Genomic DNA, 6,000 nt, shown 5'->3' with positions numbered 1-6,000 from the left:
GATGGTCTTGAAGAATCTCCCATCCGGTGTCATACTATGTATACAGTGAGATGGCAACCTAGCAGCAACGAACACCAGCTGTTGAGCATCGTCCACTGCAATTGACAAGCTGCGCATTCCCTTATTTATGGTAACACTACCATCAGTATATAATGAGAAGGCTCGGATATTCCTCGGTTTGTAAGACGCCATCAGCACTTGTCGAAATGTTGGTACATATGCCAGGGCACTGACATATCGTGGTGATATATGGTGATAAGTTGTCATGGAGCTGTTCAGAAGGTTTAACGCACGCAACTGGAACTTTGAACTCCCGTCGAATGGCACAAACAAGAGTCGTGTGTTTTCTTCCGTTCTCACTGGTACAATAAAAGTGTCTGTTTTACACATTCGACTATTGGTAAACATTTATGTTAATAAGTTGTTGATACACCCGATCGCCTCACTGCAATTTGCTTAGATGAAAAATAGAGGCTACATCCAATGATTTTGTGATGTGGAACTATATATTTATTTTAAAAATATTATCAGTAAACTAAGCAAGCACATTATCAGCTAACGAACTGAGCACCGTAGCACCATAATGTAATTGTCTGACAACATAATTGTTATACTATGAGTGAGTGAGTGAGTTAATATTTGACGTCACATTGGCAATATCTCAGCCATATCGTGACGAAAACAATGTATATAAGAAAAATGAAAACATTTTGAGGAATAAAGCCTGTCACGATGCACAGTAAAAGTACCAGTGTATCATAGATATGGACATAAAACTAGCATGGAAAAGGAAAACATTCTAGTAATTAAAGCAGACAATATAATATAAAACACGGGCTGTAGCTCGCAGCAACTGAAGGTACATCACCATACCAGGGACCATGGGGACTTACAGTACCTTTGCTACCTGCACGGACCCTAGTTTGGATGTTATACTATGAGGAAGCTTAACAGTGTTAAGAGAGACACAAACCAAAGTATCTACTACACAAAAAGGCTAAGAGTTCTCAGGACAGATAAAATCTGAAAATGCATCATTTTAGCTATAGAACACAAGTGATGGCATTTGGGATGATGGTAACTCGTTCTAGTACTCCAGACAGCATAACAATTGGGTTTATCGAGCTATATCCCATGCAACGACATTGAAACTAGGCAACATTGTTCGAAACACATTTGGAGACATGTAAAATATATATCTAACCTAAGTAAGGAAGGAGGCCTATAGCTCATTGTTGTGAGTCTCACTGACACTTTTAAGCCGTAGAGTGAATAGACTAAGGTTCCATATGTACATTATTTTCCACATCTGTTTAAAACACATGTTATAATTCACCAGCAACAAGGCACATTCTTGATCACAGAGACTAACGGTACATCAGCTACCTGCTGGATACCCAAGGTAAATTTATGGAATCACTTAATCACCTCAGTTGCTTGCAGTTGTGCCAAATACCAGGTACTTACTTATAGTCTTATAAATAGGATAGCCTTTCTTTCATGTTTGTTCATCCAGGGAAGTGTTTTAGTAATCTCTGCTGAGATTTCATAACAAACCCGTCCTCAGAAGCAAACTCCATGACAATATTTCTTTGTCTCTCACTATTATTGGTGATGAATTTCGGAATTTGGACCAAAGAGACAGCTCGTGAAAAGGGTCGTAGCCAAAACATTGATATAATCATCATAAATCAGTCCGTTTTCAAGAACAAAACACTCTCTGTCGTTTAGACACAAGCCACCATCAACATACCATGGAGAAGATGGAGAGCAACAGGGACGTCTCTTCACCTTAGAATCTCCCATGATGTGCTCGTCCATTTAAACTTCACAGAAATACCATGTTGTGGTTGCAGAGACGTTTACACAGTTATCAACCAATTTCTCTCCGTCGTGCAGACACAAGGCACTATCACGATGCCATGAAGAAGATAAACAGCTAAACCAGCCTCGACGATTTAGTTACAACCGATTATACAAACCAACTGTTACTGTATCTTACAATGAAGGGAAAAACATATATACATATATTCCCTGTCTATAGCTTCATACACTGCATCCCTCGGGATTGCGAGGTCCAAACATTAGATCAAAACATATCTCATGGTGAACCATTATCAGGGGTATCCTTGGAAGACTCGTCCCCATCTGTTTTGAGCAGATATTCATGGATGTGGCCATTGCAGGTTACAAACCAGCTGTAAACCCCCGTAGTCCTGGGAATGGTGATTATATAGTCTTGTTCTGAATAGAGATATCTTGATTAAGCTAACGTCGGGCGGGGTTTCAAGTCAAAATCTGTGACAGTCAAGTTGCACATTGCTGTATAATAACGACATGTTTTCAAGTCTAAATGAATTCCTTCTTAATGTACCAACTGTCACGTTATAGCTGCAATATTGTTAATGTGACGCTGAATCTCACAAATGAATAGAAACTAACACTTACCTTTTATACACTTTGAACCATTTGTTCTTGTAAGAACAATCCTGGATTGTCTCTCTGCACATAGCTCCGGCTCTTGTGAAATAGCCCCAAGCGTTTCCTACAGACATCAAAACTATAAACGTTTTATTTTTCACAGGGTTTAATCTTGCCCTACAATGTTCAAGTGAGTGAGTGAGTGAGTTTTGGTCAGATATTGCAGCCATATCGTGACTAAATCGACTAAATATATTAACAATTATAATATAGATAAATTGTATAATAAAAATCTGCCAACGAAGGACACTAAAGTAGCTAAATTATCACATATATTAATATAAAACTAGTAACTGAATCTAAAATAGTTGAACTATACATGAAATACAATATAAAAATGAGCTATAGATTACCAATGACTGAAGGTAGATCACCATTCTAGGAACTACAACGTTCAAGTGATCCACAGTCACACGTATAATGGGTCCGCACGTGAAATATGAGAGTTATTTAAAGTAGTACAGTGTTGTGAACCGTTAGAAATAATGATATCATTGAGTCTAGACCAGAAAATAGAGTGACCAAACTCCTGAACATCAATCTGTAGTACTGGGATACACTCATATGTGTCAAATAATGTCTAAACTCTATGTAACATATATTAATTTATTTCAGGCATTTTTGCATTTTTGCTAAGTTCTGAACAATTAATTATAACATATGTCATATTTGTCATTAAACTTAAACTTTCTTAGTAAAGTATGTAAACAACACGCTTCGTCAATCCAGGCTAATTTTATTTTAAGGAGAAAGTACAGGTTTAAACAATACTAGTGCTCTTTTGGTTGATTCACATCCGGATTCGAACCCGCACCCTCAGAGTCAGGCACCTCATCGCCAGCACACAAAGTCAACCGTCTAACCCGCTCAGCCACCGCGGTCTAGATTACCAATTGTCCGTCTTCCATTTCTGTCGACGTGGCGGTGTACACAAAAGGGAGCTTCCAACAATAATATTGCAAGGACATTAGGTTGTACAAGACGACCCATAATTTGGCTGTTTAACTGTTTCAATATAATCTTCCCGGAATTGGACGTCCCAGAGTCACAAGCCTTTAAGAGGATCGACATCTGCAGATTATTCGCCGACGCAACCAGATGTTGACGGTGACGTCATCAGCAGCCACATCATTGTGTCATCGCGTGAACCAATTTAAAATGACGACTTTGTGCTGCTGGCACATTTGCCATTCCGTTGCGTCGAATAGCCTTGACCTTCCAGTATCGTAGGAACCGTCTGCAATGGTCATACCTACATCGGTGTTGATTGTTACAATATCATTTTGTTGATAAAACACGTGTATCACGGTGTGCTTTAACTTACATTCTCCATTTCATCAAAAGGCTTTTTTTATTTTTATCTTATTGGAAGATACACAAAATGTGTTCTTTCTTTTGATCGTCAGCTTATTTGATCACTCGTCATAGTTTCGCGAACCTGGCGTTATGCAGGGGACCTGTCACAGTAAAAGCTCATACCTTGGTGAAGTTCAGATTGATAAACTCTTCTCCATCAGCTTGTGGCGGATATCTGGACCACGTAGCGATGCAGGTAAGCCTTCGTGTCAAGAATGTGCAAAATGTACACTCATAGAATCGGCCACAATGCTTTCTGCACATGTCAGGTCCGACCAGCTGTTTCTCTAGGTCAAAGGTTGCAATGACCACCATTCTGAACAGCATGATAACTATTTCTAGTGTGGTGTAGGGAATCATCCTTCTCTGTCTGGATGTCACTGCAAGCAAATTATGAGTAAAATGTTATATGCGAAAGATTGCCTCGGTGTCTTCGGTACTACTATATTGTCGACGTAACTGTGTAGATACCAAAACATGTTACCCTTCACGAGATGTAAATAACCGGGTGTAAAACATATATATGCGTGAGCAAAATCTTGTTTCTACAGCCAGTGTACAGTCAGCCCCACCTGAAGCATACGTGTGTGTGTGTGTGTGTGTGTCTGTGTCTGTGTCTGTGTCTGTGTCTGTGTCTGTGTGTCTATGTGTGTGTCTGTGTGTGTCGAAGATGAAATTCTCCGCAAACTTGAGGCTACAAACTGAAAATCGTAGGCAGATGAATAGCGTCAACTGCTGAATAGCATGTGCAAATGCCTAGCATGTGACAAGCTGCATTCTGGTGTAAGTTTTGCTAAGAATATTTATCATTTTTTATCATAATTCATGAAAATATTTTTTTATGAATTTGTTTTACAGTGCATCAGTTCGTGTGTGAACAGTATCTAGCTGCTTTCGAACAATTCACTACATTTACACAAGTGAGTCTGGCCTTTTTATTGGGAGTACAGATAATGTTTAACAGGCAGAAATTAAAAAAGAATCAGTGATCTGTACAGTAAGCGCGAGGCAACTCTTTGCAAATTCAGCGTCCTAACCCATTAAGCGACGACTTCGACAAAACAGAGATCTAAAAAGTGACTTTTTCTTAAATTGGTTCAAATGGCCTAAAGGTATAAATTCAAGATGGAGGTTGTCAGATAGAACACCTGAACAATAATTGGTTTTAATTCGACAAGACTTAGGAAGAAAATAACTGTTTGGAGAGATTCTCAAACATTACACCAAAGAAAGATATGACTCAAATCGCTTGATTGCCAACCCCTTACTACGTCAATCATTATTGTCTAACTACAAAACATATAAGGCATGTCGCTTTCTGACTGGCTAAGCGCCCTTGTATATTTTTTTCAATTTACCCCACAGACGATGTATTTGTTTCACTGTACACAGCTGGGAATGCCGAACTCATTTGGTTCTCTTTGGTAGTACTTCTCTATCTCGAATAACATTGAATCACGCATGGTGCACGGAAATTACCGATGTTTTGCGATTGAAAGTGAATTGAAGGGAGATAACTCTAAATTTGTTTTCCTTGTGTCGTCTGTGCAATGGCGACGAATTTGCCATACTACGAGTCTGTACCAGTGCTTCAAACAGTTCAAAATTAAAATTACTAGTGTTCGGTAAGATAAATACGTTGTTCACTTGTCCCTCGGCGTCCATGGGCTCATGTACCCTCGAGGTTGGTTATGTTTGTATAAACAAAACTTGAGGATACATGGGCCCGTGGACCCCGAGGGACCAGTGAACAACCTATATTGCCATCTACCTACAAACATATAAAGCATTCATACATTCAGTGTTACACAGTTCGAGAAGAATATACATACGGTGTTCCTCTCCAGTCTTTTTTCCACGAATGAATTTTACTGACAGTGTGAGGAAAGGTATTTAACGCAGGACTAAATGGCTTTTAGATTTCAGGTAATTATTGTAATCAGCAATGTTGCCCCAAATATTTTGCTCTAAAACGTTTACTTTCAGGCTATTGTCATAGAAAGATTAGGTTGATAAGCCAGTGTACACGTTTAGTCCAGTGGTAAGTACTCTTCCTTTTAAGCTCAAAAGACGGCGAACTTAGATTTCTGGGCAGAGGTACTTCAGGGATAATCTTTGATATATGTGACATTTACTATGTTCCTTTTAGATGGTAAAGATTGA

This window comes from Haliotis asinina, chromosome 13, assembly GCF_037392515.1.
Source record: "Haliotis asinina isolate JCU_RB_2024 chromosome 13, JCU_Hal_asi_v2, whole genome shotgun sequence".
Classification (NCBI taxonomy): domain Eukaryota; kingdom Metazoa; phylum Mollusca; class Gastropoda; order Lepetellida; family Haliotidae; genus Haliotis; species Haliotis asinina.
This window is presented reverse-complemented; position numbering follows the sequence as displayed.